The sequence below is a fragment of the Triturus cristatus genome, chromosome 2_2, assembly GCF_964204655.1.
Source record: "Triturus cristatus chromosome 2_2, aTriCri1.1, whole genome shotgun sequence".
In the NCBI taxonomy this organism is placed as follows: domain Eukaryota; kingdom Metazoa; phylum Chordata; class Amphibia; order Caudata; family Salamandridae; genus Triturus; species Triturus cristatus.
This window is the reverse complement of record NC_140582.1, coordinates 1,084,320,377-1,084,346,892: the sequence shown is the minus strand read 5'-3', so window position 1 is coordinate 1,084,346,892 and position 26,516 is coordinate 1,084,320,377. Positions and strand designations below refer to the sequence as shown.

Below are 26,516 nucleotides of genomic sequence, written 5' to 3'. Positions count from 1 at the left end.
AAGCTGTGCTGCATCGCAATGTGCACACCCCTCACATTCTACGTAATAATTCCAAAATGATGGGCTCCTGTATGATTTAATGTGGAAATATTATAGAAGTGCTGGTAGTCTCCCATTAAATATATTGCATATATAGCGACATTTTAGAAGAGGCAGCTTCAGGTGGGAGACAGCCAAAATAAAGCCAGTTTTTGCTTAAAGAAATCGGGTGTCTCCTGCCTGAATCGAGTCTGTGGTATGTATGATATGGCAGCAGTGCTGAGAAGTGCAGGCACTCTCCCTTTTAAATTGAAGAAGCAGATATCTGCCCATTTAAAGCACGGAAATCATTAGTTATTTTTATTCTATTCTAAATATGTGTATATTTTTACTCCCCAGCATAGCACTATAGAGTGAGGCAGTTTGAATTGTTTGTTCGCGCAGCTGCCGTCCACCTACATGTGCATTGATGACGTAGCCCCAATCCGCCCCCCCCCCTTGCTGCTTGTCAGCAGCATCTTGGCATCTAGCTCCGACCTTCGTGTTAATCCTATACCAGGCTGTTTGAAATGTGGTAGAGTTGTGCATGCTTATAAATCCGTGACCTTTAGGGTATCCCTAACTTGACGAGTCACCTCTTACAATACTGCGAGAGCCAAAACTTCAAAACAACTTTTGCACATGTGTGATGAGCAGTTCAGTTTGCATGCCGCCAGTGCAAGCAGTGGTGTCATGCGGGGGGTGCGGACCGCACCGGGTGACACCATCGCATGGGATGACACCGTGACACCATCGGGGGACTGGGGGCGTGCTTTCGAAATGGAGCCACCGACTTCCTAATTATGTCCCTAATCCAGGTGCTGTGAGAAGAACTTTAGTCTAGAGTGTGATACATGCACCTGACATATTTACAGACAATTGTACAAGGTGCAATGGATAATTCCTTCTTTGTTTTGAAAACTGTATATTTCACAATTAATGCAATTCCATATATATATATTGCAGTGTTCTTCAATATATGTACAGATATTTCTATACTGCGAACCCTGCTGGGTAGCAATGAACCACTGTGCATTAATGGCGGGTCATCGGGAGATGATAGAAGACCATGCACAGCACTTGGGGATTTATACATTTGAAATGCAGAATGATATTACATGTCATATGTACATTACACTTCACTCAGAAGTTACAATTGTAGGCATAGCTAGAGTAAGCAATCTGCCCAATATCACACGATTTTCATTCAAGTACTAGAGCAGAGCTTGGATTAGAAGCCTGCTCCCCAGGTTGCAAAGAAGGCTCTTAAGCCACCGACTCCTCCTCTCAAACGCAGTCACTCAAAGACGGCACTCATAGAAGAATCCAAAAATGTGTCTCTCTTTTTAAGGTCTTAAAGAGTCTTCCGGTGAGGCACTTACATAATAAGTGCCTAGTGCTGTTCACAAGGGCTTTTTTCTTTCTGGAAAGGGGTGCTTACAGCAGTGGCGTCACTAGGGAGGTGTGGGGGGGTGCGGACCGCACGGGTGACACCATGGGTTACCGCACTGGGTGACACCAACCCTAGTGACACCGCTGAGTGCGAGCACTGTTTTCGTACACTCTTGTCTGTTCACAGACAGCACACGGGTCAGGTTGGGAGTCGCATCGTTGTGCACCTCTGCCCTACATGCACACCTAAAGTATAGGTGTACACCCAATTAGTCGTTATACACCGTCTTCCATGAGCCATGTGCAGGGAAGGGACAGGGCCTGCTAGAGTCACTAGGCCACCAGATCTCTACTCACGTCTCTATAGAAGCATGTCCCACAGACGGGCCTTAAATCTTTGCGCTTTTCCTGGACAGCGCCTTTGTTTTTCCCCAATTTAAGTAGAAATGAATTGAAGTACCATCCATAAGCCTTGTTTTACGGGGTTTAAAATCTGTAGAGGCTTCCCTATGCCTGTCCAGCAGCATCTCCTCACAGTCACTGGTGCAGGTGTACCAGAAAAAGTCCAGAGACGGATGCATTCATTTGGCTATAGTGCATGTTGTGGGTTTTGCATCCGCTATATTATTAGTGCAAGTTGTTTGCATGGCATGTGAGAGCCTCCGTGACCATGTTGTGCACGTGCATCACATTGCCATGACTGAATGTTTATGTGGCTTAAATAGTTCAGTGGATGTGCAAGCTGCTTATTAATGTGATGGCATGGTTACGATAGTCCGTGTTGGGTGAATAACTTAGCGGTTGACCTACCTCTAATGGTCAACCCTCTATTTCGATCTTATCTAACAGTGTATATAGATGGTTGGGTATTGTTCTGATGAAACCAACAGGTTCATACTTCTTGTGAATCGAACCATCAACAGTTTAAATATTGTGACTTCATCTTAAACTGTTTAAAAGCCCTGAGGACTTTGAGATCTTAAATTATTGACTTAAATCCATTAATGTTGACTTTGATTCATATTACATGTATCGGTTTGAGCTGTATGTTAATATTCATTTATTCGCTTGTCACTGGGCAGGCCGTACTACAGTACTGTTTGACACGTACCGTTGAAAAAAATGTGTGAGTGCACTGTTCACTGTTGGAACAACTTTGGGTTGGTTGCCTTTATTTGTTTTTAATACACAGCAAATCCAGACCGACAATTCTACAGAAATCAGTAGGTTACAAATACCAGACAAAGCACAGGTGTTAAAATGAATCCTTTTGAACCTCTATTTTCCTCATACGGCATACCCGTATTCCGCTAAGCTTTATGAGTCAACCTGTAAAAGAGCAAATTACTCTGGGTGACCTTTTCGAACACTGCTTGGCGTCGGTCGCCTCTAAACCATTCTATGATTATCAAATAAAGAGGCAGGCGCTGGAAACTTGAAAGCAGGAAACAGTTTTTAATATGCTCCGGAGCAGAACACGTCAGATCAGACAAACAGGGTATCGTCTCGAGGTGCTCTGCCGCATCTCTGTGGCCTCGCCTCTTATACACAGGTTTATTGCTTTATTGCACACAACACATTCTTGACGACACATTGAAATATGGAAAGACATCCCTGGAATCCCCCACTTCAGGGCCGTTCCCACTTGTATCCATAGTAGAAGTTCCCACCCCAATCTCAGCAGGTGATGGCTATCGCACAGCTGGGCATTCCGCTGGGAACAGGAATGTGTGTGATCGGTCGGCTCGTGGTGTGATCAGCTCCTTTGAAGGGGGGCGAGTTTCTACTGTAGGGGGCAATAAACTGCATCCGCAGGGCTAGGTGATGGCCTGGGATCGACTCGGACAATAGGTTATCAAAAGGGGACGTTCGCATGAAAGGGATGAAAGGGTATGTGGCTTCGGTACAGGATGTGGCTCTGAGGCAGGGTCGCGCTGAAGATGTGTTTATGGCTCAAGTAGGAGAGTTCGGGGGCTGCCTGGGCGCGGGGGATGTTAGCGTGGTCAGAGAGACGTGCAGGCGGCTGGGAATGTGAGGAGAGGCCATGGTGTCTAAAAATGGCTGCCGCTTACGCGCTCATACAGGCCTAGGAAGGGACAAAATGGCGTTGGTAATGTTCACGTCGCAAACAAACCCAGCTTATGTTTACCTATATTTTCTTGAAACACATATAGTTTACAAATGCATGTATTGCCTACAGATTATTTTTTTCACTGATGTAGCCCAAAAGTTATGGCCCGATTTGCAAGGCGATCCTCTTGAACACATGTGAAATTGCATAGCACCTGTATACTAGCCTCCTAGTACCCATCCTGCAGCGTGCCGCAGTAATGTCTGAAATACCTGGAACATCTTTCAGATGTTTGTGTATATATACAACTCAACATGACTTTCTCAAGTGCATGACGGGGATGCTCCAGGCATTTTGAGGTTTGTTGCAGTGCAAACATTTATAAAATAGTTCTAGTTGGCTGTTTTGAAAATTGAGATACTCGCAGGCATCTTCTCCCTTTCTCCTGAGGAAATCTTTTTGGATTGGACTCCAACGTTTGCGTATCACTAACTTCTTGACACTGGGTGTCTCTGGTTGGTGATTTGCTAAACATTTTTAAAGCACAGCCTACCCTGAAGATAAGAAGATTCTGTGCAACAAATGAAACCCATTATGCATAGGTACAAATAATGTGAACTTAAAAAAATATTAAAATGGCGTGGACAGTCAAAATATATTCACATTTTTGCAATAGAAAAAGAAATCCAAGAGAAGGGTAACTGCAGTAGCAGATCGTCATCTAACCTCCATGAAAACAGCAATGATACAGATAACCAAATACAATTACAAAATTAGGCACACTATGGAGGGTGATAATAATAATGTATTATTCAAGTGTTCAGTACCTTGGGATATTCCAAACTTCAAAACTGTACGTAGTGAAATTTTATGGAGAACTGTATAAGCGTTTTGAAAACTCATGAACTTTAAGAAGCGTATTTGAACTGTAAATATATAAATTAGCAACATTGGTTTCTGGTTGGGAAATCTATCCCTTCTCTTGCAAAAAACATGAACCTTTTTTCACTTTGCTGGAAAGAAGAAAAAAATTGCAAATTTTGCAGACGTATTTGCTCGCAAAAAAAGGTTTACACAATAATTTTCACCCAGAACAGAAATGGGGAGGAGCCATCAAACAGTGGAAAGCAGAAAACATTAACTTTTTATTGTTGTGAGGGTAGAGTAGAAACTTTTCCCACCACTTATCTCAATCTCTTGTGAAATGGAACTAGGCACTGTGGGAGGAAAGCAGTCATATTTTTAAACTACTATTCCCAGCTCCCCCACGCCAATAAAAAGCACATCTCTTGAAAGGTCGACACTGTGACAACTGGATTTAGCATTAACCTGCTTTTAGCATCAAGGTTTTGCCAGTTCAGTAAGGTTGTGTAAACAGGATAAGTAATGGCCCTTGGAAAACATGATGCAATAAATCATTCATTACAAGCGTGACTGAAAATACAAGGGTGTGCTTCCCTCCAGGCCAAGGACTGTTTGGTGCCTCTTGCATATGCCATTGCAGTCATCGCTATCTCGAGGAAATATATTTTCTATTTTTAGTGGGGCTATGCAGTTTCCTGTAGATATCTTGATATTTTTTTGCGGCTTCGGTTTTTGGCCACTTGAAAAATATGAGGAGGGTTCCGCACAGGAAATCTCCAGCAAGTAAAAGATTGTTGCAAAGTTTTTTCTCATCAGACCTTTAAGTTGAATATTGTGGCACGTAACAATGTCTATGGCGTTGGTGTCTATCAGAGTCTAAGAGGGCTTAATCAATGTCCTATTTTCATAACGCCCATTGACTATGTCATGGAGTTCCGTTTAGATCCACTGTATGCAACTGTACTTTGTTGAGATCTAGAAAATCTAGCCTAGACCCATCTCTACTAAGTCTACGGTGAACACCTGCTATTCTATGGAAAGGGGGGCATTGGGTCGCAAGGTTGGATCATTGGATTTCTACCCCTTTTTTAAAAAAACTCAAGCCATATATTACCACTGCTCAAGGGACATCTGTGATGATCTGCTAAGGTGAATCTTAGTGGAAATTCCAACCGTAATAGTTGCAAAACGTGTTATCCAACGAGCTCAAATAAGGAGTAAAGTTCTCCAAAACACTGACATATTTTTCAGGAAGGGAGAGGATTTCTCGACATTTCCCTCTGGAACAAAAGGGAGGAATATAAAAATGCACACTTGCTGTAACCTAGATGGACAGGCCTCCCTAGTAGGACGGAGAATGGTAGAATTATGCCATGGTACCTATGATTTTTTGTTAATTTCCAAGATTCCTTCTCTGAGTTTGTGTGAATCTGAAAAATGAGTGCCTTTAAAAAACTATTTTATGATATACTTTGCGGTATAAATTATTATGCAGAGCTTGTGAGAGCCACAAATAGTGCACTGGCATATTCTTCCTGTGAACATGGTTGTAATTTCGTATTAAATTAATATAAATCAAGAAAAAAGAGCTTGGCCCAAGCATGATTATGAAGTTACAACTGTTTTCCTCTGTGACGCATCATTTGATGTGGTTGTCTGCTAGGGGTGGGGCAATGAAGCTGGTCATCTGAGTATATCTAGACTGTATATGTAAAGCAACGGATTATGGCAGCTGGTTACGTTTTACCAGCTCTTCCTGCGGCGGGGGAGGGCTGAATGCGTTTGTGTTTGAGTGTGAGCTATAATCTACTTATCACTTAACAAAAGACCCTGTGAGTTAAAAGCCTTAAAAGCAGATTATGTTCTTTGTCTTTGCGTGTTTAATTTTAAGCTTAAAAATAATGAAAGCCACCCACTGATGTTAGCAGAGCTTCAGACCGCAAGTGTGTTGAGACTTCCCTGCCCGCCTTATGCACCGTGTGGATTCCAGCCAGCCGAGCTGGTGCAGCCCAACTGTATGCGGCTCTATTGAGCGTTTCCTTCTAATGTCTAGAGGACCACTGGTGGGCTCCACTGCGGATTCCCACAATTGCTTTATAATTTTGTGGTCCAGTTGTAAAGTGGAGACAAATCTGTTTTCCATAATCACAGAGTACAATGCAGAAGAAAGATCGGCCATGGAGTTCTACTACAACAGTTACCCCGATACAAGTCATTGGTCCTAGCACAAATTTGAGAGTATGGCAACAAAGCCTTCCAGATGAGGCTATTCATAATTAAGGCTCACTGTTTTCCGTTTTTACAGATAAATACAGACAAGAGCAATTTATTTTCCTGTCTGTATTTATTTTTAAATGTGGATAAAAACGGTAATTGAGTGCTTTCTGAGTGATTCTAAATATACTTTGCCATGTCTACCAGGCCAATAACTGTGTGGACTGAGAGGAAAGGGGGTTCAAAAAGAAAGGAAGTTTAGTATAGAGGCTTAAACAGCAGTAGATATGCACAAGGGTGATACCAAAATGTTCATATAAGTGCATTGATTTATCTTCTGTGGGTGTTCATATCGCTGAAACCTGGCCGGCATTCAAGCATAGCTGCATATTTATTGGTTAGATAAATGTGGAAATATACCAGTTTCAGCTTTATTTTTTTCACAAAACCCATTATAAATATGGATAAATACAGATGAAGTTGACAAAAAATAAACATGGATAAATACAGACGGAAATGTCAAAAAAATAAATACCATAAAACCGGGGGCCCTATTCATAATGCAAGACAGTGGGTGATGATTGCACTGGCATCACCTAACTGAAGAAGCAATTCTATTATCTTACCTAGGCTTGTAAGTGTTGTTTGTGGCACTCCATTCCAAACAGACCTAACTGTGGCACAGTTGACCTAGAAAATGTAACTCTGTTTGCCATAGAATATGCGTGTGACAGTTGCCCGGATCAATGGCAGGTTTCATATAAGAAACAGGTGTGTGTAGAAAAATTAAATGTGACTCATTTATATAGCTTGTGGTGACCCTGAAATAAAGCTTGGGTCTGGCCCAGCATGGCAAAATAACAGTGAGGCTACTTTCGCAGGCCTGGCTATGACTACTTGTCGCTCTAGTAATATTAATGACGTTTTGTTAGCAAGAGTAATTAGATAAGAATTTTAAACTAGCAGACTTAATTCCAGTGAAAGAGTTCTGTCCACCTCTAGAATGGCTCTATGATAGGTGGTTTGATCCTAGTCTGGAAAAGTGCGCATACATTATCAACAGGCATTGAATAAAATAATGTATAATAAAAACTGCAAGTGGCTTTAAAGGGAAAGAAGCGCGTGCAGTCAGGAACAGCATGGGCAGGCACTACGTGGCTGGAATTGTTTCTTTTTTAAATCCTTGTAAAATATTAGCACGTTGCTTTTTGGCTTTTAAGCATAGGAGAATGTAGTTCTTTGTGATAAAAAGGTAGGTAGCCGACAGTGTGTTGTTGCACCAGTCTCCTGCCTGCTGCTAACACCTTTGACCCAATTGCATCTCTGCCTTCTCTTACATCAGAAGTTTGGTGACTTTTAGTAAACAAGAGTGCCATAAAGAGAATTTTAAAATATTTCTGAGAAAATGTTTTTGTAAAAATATACGTGCTTCTGTATTCCTTGTGTATTTTACACTCCCTCTCTATTATTCATTGCGAACACCAACCATAATAACAATATAAGCAAAACCAAATGCTCTTTTTCACAGTTAGCATACACAAACTCTTTACCTTCAATAAAAATCTAGCCGTACTGGCTGTGTCTGCGGTGGCGTCTCTTGTGCAGAGGGTGATCTTGAGAGTGTAGATGTTTCAGGCTGGAATATAGGAAGGTCTTCATTTCGCACTTGTAAATTAAATGGATCATAAGCATACTCCAATGCTAGCTCCTTACTCAGTCGTTTTGTGTTTTGGGAAGTGATAAAGGTAGTGAGTGGCCAACCTAGGGCCAACAAGTTGATTGTTGTTGGTGTCATTTATTTTTAGGCGACAGGTTGAATTGATTCATGGTTTTGCTGATGTGGTTCTTCTGCGTTGGTTTTTGGCTTCACCTGCAGGCTGTTTAAAGGTTAGTTTGGTCTCTTCATTTACAGCCTAAGTACAAAGGCTACATCCTCTTTGTGTGTAGCGAGCGGACCTACTCAAAACAACATGGACTGGCAATAAAAAGAATGAGTGCCTGCCATTTGATGTAATATTTAGTGCTGAAACAGCTGTATTTTTTCAGAAACTTGCAAAATAGGGTATCACCTGCCGAACTGTGGCAAGAGAAGTAGGGAAGAGGTGAAATTACTCCAAAAAACACACAGAAAAAAAAGAAATTGGAGACGCGTAAAGGCAACAAAAAAAAGAAATCAGTTAGGCAAGTATGAAGAACCAAAAAAAGAAGGGAGAATAAAGCGAGGCAAGGTTTGGTGTATTTATCCCTGAAAGAAAAAACATCTGGAGGAACAGCAAAGTATCCTCATTCGTTCATTGACAAAAAATATTGATGTATGGAGATACAATGTATTTTTATTTCACAATTTTCACCCAGAACCATACAGAGAACATGGCGAACGACGAGGTGTGAGAGACAGGGATTACTCCCCGTTCCTACCCTTCTCTCTATAAGACTGCACTGTGTATATGACACGGCAGGCAAAAGAGTGAGAGTGGAGCGTAGGTGTATAGAAAAGTATATACTCCCTATCAACAGCTTTCATGTAGCGCTTCATGCCACACTTCTGCTGGTTCTGTAAATAACTATTACCCAACTTATTGTTATGCAATTTCTTCAGCTTAGCTGATGTGCCAGAATGCATACTCCTGCCTTGCAGATTACACCACATGTCTGCGCAAGCATTTACTCACTGAGCTATTTTGCCACCATACAACATCCAGGTAGTGTTTGGCACTCATGGCATGCAGATCACTATTCTCTTTGCCCACTTATAGTGAGCATTTGTTTGTTCATGCTGTAGTACCCTTTATGGTTTGAGGATTATAGAGCCAGCCTGGTTAGTGTTACATAGGACAGCATGGCGTAGTGTGTGGGTCAGAAGAACGGAGACTACATTTCCCAGGATGTGATGATTTCTTCAGTAACGTCCAGAACTGGAACCATGACGTCATCTGCTCATTACCAAGAATAAATCAAATTAGTAGAGGTCTAGGCTCTAGTATGATATTTACAGCAGCCATTTTATGAGATTCTCAAATACTTGTACACGAGCAAACTCAGTTGAGCAGGTCTCTGAAGGTCATTTGCTCGTGAGCATCTTGGAGATACTGTGAGCACAATTTAAAAAGATGCCTTGTGTAGGCCTAATTTACACCAGGGGCCAAGGTTCTGAATTGAGCCTTTGAGATGCATTGTTATCTGTTTCAATGAATTTGAGCATTTAGGTATGGGCTATATAAATGCAATTTAATTTACTAACGTATTGGTGGAAGGAAACCTCCCCTGTCCAGCAGTGATTTTAGTATAGAGTGACGTTCAGTAAGCTCTCTTCCCCCACCCCTTCACAATTCATCAGAAAGACCTCTAAGAATAAGTCACTTTGCACAAGCGATACGGTCAATGGTGGTGCCTGCCCAGTGCATCAAAATGGGCTTCATGACCTTCAGAAACCGGTTAGCGCGAAACCATCAGCTAGTCTCTGTAGCAGAACTTGCGTACCCAAAATGTGAATTTGGAAGCCAGCAGTCTCAACGAAGAAGCAGAAGAAGGCCCTCACGCAGACACACGATTGCCTCTTGTAAACACAGCTTAAAAGCATATGTGGACTCAGTCAAAGCAGAACACCCACACGCCAGCTAATCCTTTCAACCTGTTAATCTGAAAATGCTTTGTCGCATTCAGCAGCCAGTTCCTGAGATGGAAGCTAGCGAGGACAGTCATGTCGGTTCAGGGATCCAGAGTGCGTTGCCAGAATCTGGATTAGGCCATGTACTGTCCATCGCTGCGGAATACTGACAAAAAAAGGCTTTGAAGAAACCGAACACACTTCTTGAGGTCATCCCGCTTTCTGACTAGCCAAGATTCAGCTTCTTGGCTTGAAAAGGGACTTTTTTCATTCGGGCAGATAAATGGGTACTTAATGGAGGTAAAAAAAATTGGCAGTTCAGACATAGGGGTCCCTTTGTCTGGCTTTTTGACTGCTAAGCTAGTGATCATGACCTCTGGTGATTGTCTGTAAAAGGAGCTGCGTAGACGCGAGCGACACTCGTTCCTTGTGTCTACACGAGGTGGGAACCAAGCTGTAATGACAGGTACAACAGGGCTGCGATGACAGATTCATTCAGACAATATTCTGTCGCTGCCCGTGGGCCCTTAGGCTGTCATCGGGCATTTGGCAAGCCCTGTGCCTGCTGGGGAAGGAATAAGCAATCGAGGAGCTTTGAGCCAACAGTGAGGTAAGGCACATTGTGCAACTGGATTTAAACAATTACAGTGATGGTGCAAATGTTCAACTCCTTACTGATCTCAGGTGGGCAGGTTGTTTTTCCGTGGTACAAGAGCTGCAGTAAAGCAGCGTCTGCTTGCCTTAACACCCAAAGACCAAGCATAATGTATAGATAGTTCAGCCAGGTGATGTCAGTGCACAATCCATGCTTGCGGTGACAAAGCTAAATAAACCGTTGTGTAATCATTTCGCCAGGGAGTCGTTCAGTACTAGCTACAGGGAGCGCTCTACTACTGCTAACGCACCTGTGCATATCGGTTTCAGGAAGCTATGCAACATTTTTACCCAAGTTGGCCATTGTCATTTGTTCTAATTGTTCTACTTTACAGCTGTTTTGTAATGGTTATTTGGATGGTGAGAGTTGCTAGTTAACCTGGAGGACTAATTCTGTTCTCAACAGAACATAGGCTGCTTTTAGCTGGCCAACTTCTTGCCTGTCATTGACAACAGCGGTCTTGCTGTGTGGCAAATTAGGGCTTCCTTTCAATGAGACACACTGTATGCCAGAATCTACAAACAACTCCTACAGACTCCAGACCATCAAAAATGCATCTGCAAGACTCGTACTCCACTCCCACGCTGCACCCACATCACACCACATGTCAAGAAGCTACACTGGCTCTCCTTTCACAAACTCAGCCAATTCAAACTTCTCAAACACACACACTTGCAAAGCCCTACACAACACAGGACCAGAATACTTGTTACACTTTCACCAGCCCGCCAGACACCCACACTCTGCCTCACTCCCACACGCTCTTTGCATCCGCAAAAGCAGAGAAGTAGGTTGCTCTTTCTCCTACATCGCAACCAAAACACAGAATGACCTCCCTCAACACATCAGAGCCTCCTTCTCAATTCTTGAGTGCTGCAAGAAGCTGAAGACCTACCTTTTTGATTAAACAGTGAGAGGATCACACACCTTCACAAGTGCCTGGATACTCTCACAAGTGATTAGTGCGCTATGCAAACCAACATAACATAACAGGCATAGTTTCAGTTCAACGCATCTTGTGCTGTCTCTGCCACTTTCCTCTCTGGCACAAAAATCTGTTGCTACCTAACCACCAGATTTATGTGTTGTCCTTGTATCCAGGAGGCGATCTTCAGTATTAGGTGTCTGCGGAGAGGGCATGGGAGGTACATGTTCGGATCCCAACCTACAACGTCTTTTTACAAACAGCAGTGTGTCTGTACAGCATTGAATGTACTTACAGTACCAACAAAACTGGAATCACACGTCAAAGGCAATACAAACTATAATTACTGTTAGGTATTGAGATTATGAACTAAAGAAACAGAAGAAAGCAAAAGGAAATAAAGTAAGTGTCAATTTTCTGCACATGGAAATAGGCGATTAGGGAAAAGGTAAATTATCCACATTCAGAGAAGCATTAATAAAGGCAGGTTTGAGGATAGTGATAAAAAGTTGGCCCTGCTATGTTTCCGCAGCCGGTGCACCTTAACTCCTCCATGGGAGGATGGCACTGTACCCTCAAGTTTCTCCTCTCCGATTCCTTTTGGTTGCTTCACTGCAGGCAGTGGAGGTATCAACCCCACGCGGACGGAGTATTTTGTTCTTGCGGGTGACCCGTATGTTGATTTAACTTCTTTCATAGTCGCCAAGGCAATGTTTGGAAATGGGTTTCTTTTGTACCTAATCTTTGACTTTGTTTAACTTGTCAAAGCCACTGGTTAGAAAAGTACAACCTGGACAATGTCTCGGTCAACACAGTGTTTTATCAGTGAGTGCCCCTGTTCTCCCTGTGCGTTGATTCAGCCGGTGTGTGTGTCCTCCGGAATGTCGGGAGGTCATGTCTGCACTGAGTCATAGCACTGAAATTCCTTTCTCTGCGAGTAAGCAAGGAGTGGATTGTGGGAAACTGTGGTAACAACTTGAATACTTGAATTAGAACATCACTTGCCTGTTTGCGTCAAAGCCTTGAAGTAACGTTACACCGGGTTTGGTTACTTTCACATTCTTTTGACTAGGTCTCTGGATCTTCCACTTTAAAGGGAAGTGCAGTTATCGTTTTACCGATCAATATAGAACATGGTGGTATGATATATGTTGTATCATCTTGACCAAGTCTCACTACACATGTTCGTGAGCCATCATTTTAACTCTACCTAAGCACCAGCCTGTTAAGCACCTGCTAATGTTACTCCACCTTTCTCACAGAAGTGCTTCCAACTCAATAAATACAAAACAATAAAGGCAATATGTATCAAACCAGATATACAGTACTTTTAATTCACGTAGACCAGTACCAAGAATGAAGGCAGTCTAGTTTTGCGAAACTCGGCTATAGATTCTTCAATAAAAAAACTAAATTTAGAGATCCTTGGTCAAGAACAGATTCCATGCTTTTCAGAACAGATTTGTAGTAGATTGTGACGGTGAAAGGAATCCTTGTTTCCTTGCTCACTACCTCTGAAAGCATTATTATTATTTGGTATTGCAAACCTCTTTTTTCGGTTTTTTTTTTACTCCAGCTTGGCACATGCTTTTGAATCTGATGTAACCAATATTAATAAAAGTAGCAATAATAGTATTTTTTTCTCAGAGTGATCTTAAAGAAGCAAGTATTGCAAGTCATGCACAAATACTGCTTGCTCATGTTCAATTTCATTTATGGAAATTGGTCCATGTAGCTTTCTTGTTTAACCACTACCTTTCTATGTTCTGGCAATAGTTTCTCTAAATCGCTACATTCTGCCTTTTGGATTACATGGAAGGCCTGAGAACAGTGTAAAAGATGCTTCCTTCATCACCCTCTTACTTTTCATATCCCATGCTTCTGAGTTCTTGCAGGTTCTCATTTTTCGGAGGTGCTAGTGTTATCAGTGTGATGGTGAGTAAGCCCCACACTTGGTAGCCAAACTTCCATTTAAGCCCACCAGGTTTGTGAATTTAAGTTTCTAATAATGGAAGACCTCCTGCCTACTAAGTACCACCTTAACTCTTCCAGTTGAGGAAGGCAGTGTTCTTTCTATTGCACAACTATGCACAGTTTTATAGGATCCATATTGTACCTCTTTCCCACCCGTCTCCCAAGTTAATTTTCTATTGCATACAAAACAAAAATAACTTACCTCTCTACATCAGCCTGCCACTCAATCTTCCCCAAAAATGTCATTATAGACAAAGTGCTTATTGAATTCTCTTTTCAGGGCTAAATGTCTGCTTTGTTGTATTTATGATATAAAAACTTACATCATAATATTTACATCCCAGCTGCCCTGTCCAATGACTGCAACAAGAATCTGTCAGTTGAGAGCGCGCAGGAGTAAGGATGTAGGAGATTTGATGTGATTGTAAAATCTCCTTGCTGTAAGTATACTAACATGTTTCTTTTTACAGCGTTCAATTGTATCCCTGAGCATTGTAGAGAACCAGTCTCACCATTACCCAACTGATGGCACCCGATTTACCCACCTGGGAATGATGGAAGGCTCAGTTTGCCTGAACAGGGGGTTCAAGCTCCTGGTCTCTGAATACTCCATATGTCAACAGCAAGCATTCAGCTCTGAGCTTTCCTCCCGGTTTAATACTTTATTATTGTTTGAATAAAAAGGTCGTTCCAACCAGTATAAGCCTAACTGTTTAAGACTTGACCCAAAAAATTGGCATGCAACTGTTTTTATTGACAATTATTTTTGAAACCTGATGTCGCTCTCCTTTATCCACTACACGCTTCTCCGAGGAGTAGCTCGTGAGCCACTGGAGCCACTGGTAGCTCTCCAACTACCTATAAATAGCTCCCCTGTGTGCAGCCCAGCCTACTAAATTAGCTTTTGCATAGTTGAATTAATATATAGATGCCGAAAATGTAAAGCGTCTATTGAGATGAAGATGTGCGCATTTTGAGAAATTACAAGCTGATGTTCAGAGGAAAAAGGGTGGATTTTCAATATCTATTTAAAACTGGAATCACAGTGATAAATCCTTAAAACATTGGGGAGACATTACTAATAATAAGATCTTGGTGCCGGGGCATTGTGGCTATGGCTGTCATGTATTTCCCACTTTGAGGCATTCCACATTGACATGTCCTTTTATCCATCTTTGCTGGCGGCCCTGCCTGATGAACCGAGGTGATCACAGCACCTGATATTGTATATGGAGGCCACTTATGCAATCTTGTGTGATGTGGTGACTTTTACAACACCAATAATATTAGTAACCCGGGATGATCTTCATTGAATAGAAGTAGCTCTGATTATGAAAATGTTTGGAGACTCCTGGCATAATCATGTGCTTTGTTTCATGTGCATACATTGCTTGTCTATAAAGTAATGGCAAACGTATTCCATAAGTGGTGCTTTTTCCATATAATTAAAGTAATTCTTTCATGGGTCCGTGTTAGTTTGTGTTTAGTGCTCTTCAGAGTAAATTAAGTTTTTATTACAGCAGTCATGGGTGTGTCTGGAGTGGCATCAGGAACACCGCTACACAGAGACACCTCCCTTAGTATCGAACTCCATTTTGGGTCTTCTTTACATCATAAAAAGGCGCCGTGACGAGACTCGGTGAAGTCCTCCAGCAAGAAACAATACTTATCGTGGGTCAGTTCACTGATGGAGAATGGGAAAGAGCGCAGAAGTCGCCCTGTGCAGCTGCCTTTGGTAGGAATGTTTTTTTTTCTCCCTGTCTGGTTATTGCCTCTCCATAGAACTGTTCAGAATAGCAGCATTTAGCCTTAATAGGCAACGGCGCCATCTGCCATGGGAGATAACATGATCCCTAATGGTAGGAGTAAGGCGAAACCGATGCGCATCTGCTGTTCCACCTGTGGCATCAGCATCCAGCAGTCTCTGCGTGTTCTGCATGATCTTGTTTTTAAGTTTTTACATGCTGCAGACTTATTTAAAGGGGCACCATCCAGAGTATAGAAAAAATGGATGTCTTTGTCCAGCCATGCATCTCTAGCAGTCCTCAAAAATAGGCATTCTAGAAGGTTCCTTTATTATATGACCGCAACAGTGGTTTTGATGAAAGACTGTGACATCGCTCACCGGACCACCTCTTTAACATAGTGAATGTTCTTCCTCAAAATAAGCACTTTGTCTACCACTCAGACTGTGAATTTGACTAAAATAGGCATGGCTGCACACTAATGATGTCATCTAAACAAGAGGTACGACTCCAGTATAACATAACAGTAATGCTACTCGTTACTGAGAACATTGATTTCTAGATCCATCTTCTCAAAGCCAAGGAACCTATGGGTGATTCATGGTTAGAAGACCCAGCTTATGTTCCATCATATCTGGAGCAGCCTTATAGTAGCAAAGTGCTGTAAACAACCTATACTCTCTTGCTCGTGGCATTTGTCTCCGTTTCATGCTGAACAGCAGGTTAGGTGCGTTGCTACCGACGGAGAATATGGTGATACGCAGTATTGGACCAAGACTGCCCTGTGATTTCTGAATGGACGAAGCACTGAAGAGTGTTTGCCTGCTCCCAGTAATCCGCTGGTATTCTGCACTCTATGGTGACACAAGTTGGCAGTACCGTTAAATGGCTGGCGTTTTCGAGTCCATCTCCTTCCATACCTCATGTCTTTGGATTTCTGGTCTGTGAACATAGCTAGGAATCTTCAGAGTATATAGAACGCAGCATGGCCTGATTGGAGATAGTGTACGAGTAAAAGATGATGGGGCAAGGAGATTGCTGGTTGGTGCCGGGAGCATGAAGAGTCTTCATTGATAGTCGATGCTGATTTGTGCTAGGAACCTGAAGAGTCTTCATCGATGGTCGATGCTGATTTGTGCTAGGAGCCTGAAGGGTCTTCATCGATGGTTGATGCTGGTTTGTGCTAGGAGCCTGAAGGGTCTTCATCGATGGTCGATGCTGATTTGTGCTAGGAGCATGAAGAGTCTTCATCGATGGTCGATGCTGATTTGTGCTAGGAGCCTGAAGAGTCTTCATCGATGTTCGATGCTGATTTGTGCTAGGAGCCTGAAGGGTCTTCATCGATGGTCGATGCTGGTTTGTGCTAGGAGCCTGAAGGGTCTTCATCGATGGTCGATGCTGATTTGTGCTAGGAGCATGAAGAGTCTTCATCGATGGTCGATGCTGATTTGTGCTAGGAGCATGAAGAGTCTTCATCGATGGTCGATGCATTACTCCTTCAAAGGATGAGTCTTTAGTTCCACTCTGATCTGCAGACGAGATGGAACCAGCCTCGGCACGATCTCGGGGGTTCATTGTTCTAAAACTTTGGTGCATAAATAGATAATGCTTGTCTCCTGGTACAAAACTTCGATTTCGGCATAAATACATTGCATCTGCTTAAGAATTTAAATTCAAACCCTTTGGTATGAAATGTGTTAGTTCTCCTAACCATTGAAAACTACCAGAACTTCGTAATGTGGGAGCGTAGAGCCCCTGCAGCTTGTCCACCGCGACGCAGCCGAGTAGCACTGAAGGTCTTCTGTGGTTATGAGGAGAGCCTGGAGCAGCACACTTCCTCACATCTAGTTTTATATCAACCTAGAAGACTCAAAAAGGATCCTAGTGGCGGTGCTTTGTGCTGTTTCGTTCTGCATATTTACAAAATATGGGAAATTACTAGATATTTCGGGCTGATTCACAAAGGTCTGGGAAATGAGTTGTAAAGCATATAGTAGGTAAATTAAGTCTACATGTGCAAAATATGCGGCTGCTAATTCACCCACCTGTGTGCCGAAATCGTAGAGCACATAACATGCATTATGTGATATGCATGCTTGTATAGTTTGCCTCGTCTCCTGAAGCTAAAGTTGCGAAATAAATACGTTTTATGCATTACACATATGCATGGTCAGGAGTATTGTTCAATTTTATATTTACTGTATATTCTTGCTAAGATAACTTTGACATAGATTGCGTGCCCTTCAATGGATGAAACATTGACTCCTTTGTATATATGCTATATCAGTCCCTTTCGGATGCTCACTTTTACAGATGAAGTCTGCTAGTGTGTATATGCAGTGTAAGCAGATGTTGATGAATAACAAACTTATAGAGCACACTTGTTTAGATTGCAGGCCCACCAGTGTGTGTGCTCCATGCATACTTTATGTAGGTGTGCATTGGGACGTGTCCAGGTGTTTATCAGGCGTAAGGCTGAAAAAAGCTGTGAGAGGGGCCTCTAACGACTGCATTCAAGGGCACATTTTATGTGTGCAGCACACTTACCACAAGCACTGACTGGGAGTCCACCAGATAATCACTTTGCGTCTAGTTCACAAACTTTTGTATCTTTTTTACTTTTTATGTATTTGCTGAAACGGCGCACAGGTGGGAAGTTATTTACCCGTGCTGAGAAAAAAAAAACAGTTTTTCAAAAATATGCTCTTGCACATCTCTGCCATGCCTACTCTGACAGTATAGCCGCCATGCAATGTAGTATGTTATGCCATGCTATGTGGTATGCTATGTGGTATGCATGGTTCTAAGATTTGCATAGATTCCCATACCCTACTGATTTTTTTTAAATAAAGATGTTGTGAATTCTCATACTACATAAATCTCCGAAAATTACGGAGATAGGTGTATTTACACATTTTCTGTGAGGCAAAATTGTATGTAAACAGAACGAAGAATGTGCTGAAACTTGAAAAGCACTGTGTCTTGTGACACTGAGTATAAAGCAGTTATCACTCTCTGGTCTCCTTAGCCCCAGCCCTCGCGTACCCATTTCTCTGGGTTGGGTCTGGGCTATGTTCAAGGAACTGCTGAGTAGTCATTCCCCTTGTAATGAAAGTTCTTACTTTAGACATGCTCTTTGATGTAAGGCTACTTGCGTTTCCTCTCTGCGTCTCCTCTTACAACTGTGCACCTGGGCTGGAAGCTGCAAGCAGGCCTCATGTAAAATCACTTATGAAACCCAATAAAAGCCCATTTTACAAACAGAACGCCCTCCTAGTTGGAATGACTTCCTTGGGTAAACGCAGGCCGGATTTTCTTTTTGTTGCTGCTAGGTATGAAGGCTGGATGACGGTGACTGCAATAGGTGCCACTCAGATCTGTGCTGGTGCAAAATTGCACTGTTATTTGCACCCATGATCAGTCCAAAATTGCATTTCTTTCCAGTCGATCATTGTAGAATAGAAGAAAGTTCTGTGACACGAGGTGATGTCTCTAATAAATAAAGATTTGAAACCTGGATAACAGGACTTGTTACCCTTTTAACGATGAAGCTAGACTACTCGGTGTCAAAAGAGGGCACTACAAATGTATTCAGGCAGCACCAATCCACCCGTCGTTAAACCAGCTCTTTTACAATCTAGCGTTTATCAAGCTCCTGCTGGCGCCGCCTTGCAGCATCATAGCACTGTATTAAAAGTCCTTGTTTTCTCCCAGGCTCGGCACGTGCATCTCAGTAGCAGGCGCTTAACCCGCTCAGCGATCGTTCCTGCTGCCCTAAGGTGTAAATAAACTAATGTAATCTGTGTGTTCCGGCTGAAGGTGAGCAGGAACCCGTATTTGAAGGCCAGAGGGTGTGTTTGAGTAATTTCACTCCAAATATGGCCGCGACAGCCACCGGTAGCACATGTCGCATAAACGAATAATTAATCATCCGCGACGTATTCTGTATTTTAGTTCTGCTGTCTCTGGGCCTGGTGGTGTTTGCTTAAGGGCAGCTCTGTGGCCTCACAGGCGTGATTTTGCGCAGTTCGACATGTGACACAACAGATGCACTGTTGGAATTCTTATCGCGATAGATACGTTATCGGGGAATTGCTGATTGCTCACATGCACCGGTTTAGGTAACCTTAAAAGCGGGTCGGTTATATGTCACTTTGGGGACAGATTAGCTCCTGGGACTCTGAGGGAGGGTGAGGGGCGAACGCTAGCCCCTTCCCCCCCTCTTGGCGCTCAGTGTGCCTCCCTGTTTTCACAGCTGTCGCAGCGCTCTCCCGCCCTCCGCCCGGCCTTCTCTCCAGGCCTCACCCACACCTGCTTTCTGCTGACTTCATCAAGAACAGCACCACGAGGCCAGAAACAAAATGTCGGACAACTCTTTGGAATATAGAAAGCTGTACATTAAAGTAATCTGACAGGAAGGAGTTTGTCTGAAAACAGCGCCAGCACATATAATTCATGCTTTTTTTTCAACGCCTCGTCAGGGGTAGTAAGCGCTATATGAATACAATTACAGTGGAAGAACACACCTAAGCAGGAAGTCCTGGATCTGAGCGGACGCACGTGTGCTCTGCTGCAGGCCCACTGACGTCTTCATCCAGTCTAGGGAAACGAATGCTGACGAGTGGAGGGCTTGAGTGGTGGCGCTGTTTGAGTAATTTAAAGATGAGCAAAACGGTTGATTATTATTTCAATATGCGTTTAAAAAAACTAATATTTGCTGCCAGGCCATTCTTAATTCCTTGCAGACCTCGAACAGGTGAAGTGTGAATTGTCACACTTGTAGGAGTGTGATGGTAAGTTGTGTTGGTACTGTCATTGGCAACGCTGACAGAGGCAATCGTTGTTGCAAGCTGTGATGGCCTTCTGAAGAGGGCCCTGGCACTTATTTTTTGTTTACAAATTAAGCACCGATGCTGACTGTGACATTGGACGCAAGGTGCACCCTATGGTAGGTCAAAACCAGTCTGGGGTTGCTTGTGTTTTTAATCAAAGGGGATTTGCCCTTGGCTGATCCTATTGAAGCAGTGTGTGGTCTGATTTGAATGTGGCTGGTTCTTTTCTCCGGTGGCATGGTTTGCAAAGAAAATGATGGACTGGAATGCAATCTGAGTTATTACCAGTGGCTGAGATTAATTCAAGCATTCCACCCATCACTTTTTTGTTTTCCTTAGCGGGAGTACAGTGGTTATGCAGAGATATAGCACTGTTTCTCACTGTGACATAGTACTCAAGTTGCAACCTACTGAAGAGCCCAAACAGGCTAAAACCTGTTACCAGTCTAGTGTCCTTTGTGTTTCCACTTAGAGGGGACGTGACCTAGCAGTTCAAGCTGGACTGTTGGAGGCGTACCAAGACTAATTTGCACATGGGTGGCTTCTGATTGAGGAGATTGTGGGCAACAAAGTGGTGGAATGGAATGCAGCCTGAGTAAAATACCATGAGTGGGATTCATTCAAGCATTCCACCTATTGCTTCTTTATTTTGATCCACTTCAGCACCCAGTCCTACACTGTGGAACACCGCGAGAGACTATTTCCAACTGGTCTCCAACAAGGGGCCCTATACATATAAGTTCACTATGCGTTTGCTGCCTTGCAAATTAAAGCGAGTCCCAAAATTCAAGGGAGGAACAAAAGACAAAACAAGCATTGGCATAGCCAATAGGTCTCGCCTGTGGGACCTTATGTGTGTTTAGCCATGCAACAGTTGCATAACTAAATACTTATAAGGTCCCAAAAGGGAGACCTATTGGCTATGCCAAGCGGCCGTGAAAGTGATCGCGATCAAACATCAAAGCGGCCGTGCAGCTGCGAAAGTGAAAGTAATCGCGGTAAAGCGCGGCGCCCGCGCACATGCACTGTAGCTCTAGGCTGGCCTGGTAGCACTTTTTGGAGCCCTCTCAATTAGTCTCGCCAGACCAGCGCATGCGCTGGGTCAGGCGAGACCTAAAAATGGCGTTGCCGCCAAATGAATGGTTCCCACGTGGGAATGCTGCTTGTGCTGTGAGTGGGTTTAAGACGCGCCCCAGGTCCATTGGGGGTACCAAATTGTGTTGCTTCTGATCTGTTGATTTATGGCTGAGGGCTTTAAAGTAGAACCTGGAGAACTGAGTTCTCACTTCGGCACACGACCAAAAATGTGTGTAATCGGATTAAATAGTCCAGTGCCTTAAATTAGGCGTAATTGCCAGAGCTGCCTACTTTAGACCTGAGGAGCCAGGTTCGAGGCTCGGTGTGGGCGTAACATCCTGTGATTCTGGGCAATACACTTAATCTCCTTGTGACTCCAGCCGCGGCCCGTTCAGGTAAGAGCGGTCGGGAAGGATTTCGACGGACGATGACGTGGAAAAATTAAGTAACTAATTAATTTTCCATCGCCATCTGCCGTCCAAATCCCCCCACGAGGCCTCACCGCTCTTACCTGCATGGGCCGCGGCTATGTGTCCCCCAAATAATTGACTTCTTGTGTAAACTAACAGGTGCTCATGTAAAGCGCTCCCGTACCTACGGGTCGAGTTTGTGCAATATAAAACTGCAAAAAACAAACAAAAAAAGTAAATATATAGATTGGAAAACGTGATTCTGCGGTGTGCTATTCGTTAGTGTTCAATTTCATGTTCCCATGTCATTGATGTGCTCGACAGTGCCTCGATTAGAGCTAGGTCTGTTTTGTATTTAAGAAAACATTTACAAAATTCAAAACATCCACATGACGACCATTGCTTATAGCTGTAACATCCGGCAGCTGTTCTTTTTTCCCGTATCCTCTGTATGAGTAGCGATTGGGACTTTAAGGTATCCCTCCGCACCTGTGTGAAACCGACGCCTCCACAGCCCGCGAAGCGGCCCCCTCTTTATAGGAACAGGGCTGCTGAAGCGCGCGCTCTCCAAGGGCACCTGAGAGGATAGGTATCCATCCGCACCAGTGAAACTGTACCCTCCTCACAAGTCAGGCTCCCGCCATCTTTACACGAACATGACCGCTGAAGCCCCCGCTCTCCAAGGACACCTGCGAGGGAAGGGAGACCGAACCCCCGCAGTGTGACTCCTGCATGGCTGGAATTCTCGAAGCTCGGGTCGGCCGGCCCCGACCTCCGACAGCCGTCCCCCTATCTCTTCATTCCGAATGTTTTCGGCGCGCTCCCAGGCCTCGTGCCCCCGCGCGTCTGATAACTCGCCATTGCTGAGATGCCGGCCACGCTGGAGCTCATACCTCAGGCCCAAACTGAAATACAGCGAGATAAGCAGTTTGGAAACACATGCCTGGTGACAGAGGGGCTTGGGGTAGAAAAGAAGCAGGCCGCATGCTTTTAAATGTGCTGCTTTTGTGGTTCAGCAGAACGAGCACCGTTTTTGTATTTAAATATCAAAGTGATATAGATGCCTATGCAGTCACAATGAACGGTATGGAAAAGGGGCAAAGCTTTTAACATTTTGATTTTCATCCTCAGTACGTGAAATACCAGCCCGAACTTGTGCGCATGCGCACCCTTCCCCATCATTCATCCCGCCTGTAATTTGTCATCTGATTGGATTGGGTGGTGAGCCCAGGAAGTAGTATGAAACTCAAATGACAAGTGTCTAATTCCAAAACTGTGTGTCGTAAATACATGCTGTGCAATTTCATCACAATATGTAGGCCAAGGATGACCCCCACGATGAAGGATGCAGGAGGGGGTCTGCTCTTCCTGGATCTCTGAACTAAAGCCCTCTTTTATGAACTATTGACTGTTTTCAGTAACAGCCGGTTGCACCAAGGCTTTTTTGCGCACAAGTATCGGGTTTGTGGAGTGCAGTTTCCGCAATAACCGCCACGTGTTTTGTGGAGCGTCACCCACACGCCATGGGCACATTTTTTTAACCAAACAATATGTGCTAGATATTAAGGTGGCCTCGCGGATGTCACCTTTGAGTTGAAGCCTAATTCTTGCTTTGATTTTCACCTGCTCTTTGCTCTTGCCTCATTTCTGAAGGTTTTCGTCAAGGTTCTTCTTGCCTTCCAGAAGGGTGAGTGATGGGCACAGGTCTCATGTTGAAGCTGTGTTGAACCCTGGCTTTTAAAGGAACCTGATCAGGGGAAGGAGGCATGGTAATATGTTGTCCATCCAGGGAAGGGCAAGCACCTGTCTCCAAACTGGAAGGCTGCGGGCACAGAAGCTCTTTTATTGGGGTAATATGAAATGGTGCCCCTTCGTGCCAAATTAACCCCATACATTTAATTTTGGCAGGTCATCTCACCTTCGTGCAAAATTGATCCCAAAAATGTAATTTAGACCGGTCATCTCACTGATGTACAAAGTCCTCCCCATCACTATAGGGGCTACCGTAGCCTGTTACACCCGATTCCTGGGAATACTTTAAGGGTGGGTTGTAGGGAAAGGCAACACAATCCAGATAGCCAATATTATTAAACACGCCCTGGAAAAGAAAAGGGTCATAAAATGGTACTTTCCTAATCCCTGCACAATTCGTGTCGCAGTCATGCCGTGAAGTAGTGCTGGTGGGCACGGATGCCTTTGACAAAGAAGGACAGTTCTGTTCTCTTCTCCTTGTTTGCATGCCAGCGCCCTCCACCTAACACTTCGGTTCAGTTGTACGGCCTCGGTACAATGTGTGGTTGCAGCCACTGAAGGCCCCGCCGCCCGGATCCGAACCCGATACTCTTCCAGATGGCAGGGATATAAACTTGCGTCTCGACTCTGCGGTTGATCAAAGTTTCACGCTGTTATCGCCCCTGTAAAGTGGCGGGGCCCCCTCCGCTGCATAGCTACTGTACTCTGGCTCCCATCTCCGCTGACGCCCACGATAAACACCGCTCGGAGAGCTGCATAAAGCGCCCATTCCTCGCGCCGCCTCCGCAGGCTGGAGATCCGCCGCACGGCCGGGGCAGCGCCTGTCCTCGCAGAGACCTGCACATCACACAAATGCCTTCTGTCATGGAATCCATCTCGTCTAGACAGTAATGCAATGCAGACGTGGAGGACGTAACGAGCGCCATGTTTAAAGGATAACAATCTAAAACAAAATGTAAACACGTGCATGGGAATTGGCAGTCTGCTGCCATCTTCTATCCGGGTGAGGAGGCCAGCCCAGTTGGTTTCTGCTGCAACCACGTTCAGGTGGCAAGTTGAAATATTTTGCGTGGGAGACTCGGCCTTTCATCTTTCTAAACTCAATACAATGAATACTGTGGCTTTAGATAGCACATTCAGAAATGGGGTGCACAGTGTATATCAGTCATGTGTTAGGTGTTTGTAAGCAATGTATACAAACTATAAACTGAGCTGTCTTCATACGTGGTTTGTGTGGACCCCGATGACTGGGACAGAAAGTCAAATTATGGGTCACAGCAAGTGGAACTGATGCGGGGCACAGAAGGACAAAGTGTGGCCCACATCAAGAGGAACCGACGACGGGCAGAGAAGGTTGAACTAAGGCCCACGGTGAAAGGAACCGATGACGGGCATGGCAGATTGAACTGGGACGGCAAGAGTGACCAATGATGGGCACAGAAGGTCGAGCTGGGTTCCACAGCGAGAGAAACTGATGACTTGGATGGAAGGTCGAGAGTTGCACTATCCCTGCTAGGGTGGTGTCCCTCTATGCGCACAGCATTGTGGGGTAACGAAGTTACCAAAATTCGTTTTAGTTAAACCAAAGTTCATTTATTCATGGTTGAAAAGTTGAAATTCATTATTCCATATGACAAATTATGGCATGTTGAGTCAACAAAGGTACTGATGGATATCCTCTATGCATTTCGGGTAAAAACCCTTCGTCAGGAGGAATCCTGTAAACAGAAACAGGAGAAAAAGTTGCATATCCCCTAATCGGGTTTGTATTCCATTGAAATTAAAATGTTAAAAATGTAGAAAATGAGAAAAATATGTATCCCAGATATCAAGCTCCGAAAAAGTGCACAACGGAACAGTGTTAGAAAGAACTACGCAAACCATATTGGAAATTACACCCGAGTGACCCGGTGTTTTTCTGAAAATTTACCGCGTGTGACTCAAGTAGCAAAACAAATACAATGATAGCAGCGTATTAGTTGACTACGTTAAAAGTTGTGAACGTTCGGACCAGAGCACTTTGGATATGCTCACATGAACGGGTGAACTGAGGTAACTTTCTTGCCCTGTACCGATTCTTGGTATGAGGTTCTATTCTTTGACACGCCCTTATTTTATACACCGGCATGACGATTTCACCTGACTTTAGTACACGTCTTTCACAACTTTTAACGTAGTCAACTAATACGCTGCTATCATTGTATTTGTTTTTCTACTTGAGTCACACGCGGTAAATTTAGTACACGTCTTTCACAACTTTTAACTTTTAATTAGGGGATATGCAACTTTTTCTCCTGTTTCTGTTTACAGGATTCCTCCTGACGAAGGGTTTTTACCCGAAATGCATAGAGGATATCCATCAGTACCTTTGTTGACTCAACATGCCATAATTTGTCATATGGAATAATGAATTTCAACTTTTCAACCATGAATAAATGAACTTTGGTTTAACTAAAACGAATTTTGGTAACTTCGTTACCCCACAATGCTGTGCGCATAGAGGGACACCACCCTAGCAGGGATAGTGCAACTCTCGTTATTTCTTCGACCTTGGTTCAGGGGTCGCTCCTCTAGCAGCACGCCGCTACTCGAGTAAACTCAATACACATCAGAGATTAAAAGGGAGTGCGCGATATTTCAACACTTGGATGGAAGGTCGAAATGGGGTGCACAGCAAGTAAAACCGATGAGTGGGACCGAAGGTGATTCTGGGGCCTATGATGCCAGAAAAGATGACATGCACTAAAGGTCGGACTTGGGCTTATAGCAAGAAGAGCCGATGACGGCACAGAGGACCGAACTGGGGACACAGCAAGAGGAATTGATGACTTAAACAGAAGGTCGAATTGAGGTCCTCAGAAATGTGAACCGATGGTGGCCACAGAAGGTCGAACCGGGGGCCACACCATTAGAAACCGAAGACTGTCTCAGAAGTTCGAACTGAGGGACACAGCAAGAGGGCTGATGAAGGTCAGTCTGG

The 26,516-nt window shown here is 43.8% G+C and overlaps 1 protein-coding gene across 4 annotated transcripts in view; it reads left to right on the top strand.

Moving 5' to 3' along the window:
- The window catches only part of FGFRL1 (fibroblast growth factor receptor like 1), a 352,764-nt gene that overhangs the window by 58,022 nt on the left and 268,226 nt on the right, over positions 1–26,516 (top strand). The gene's annotated exons all lie outside the window — the stretch shown is intronic.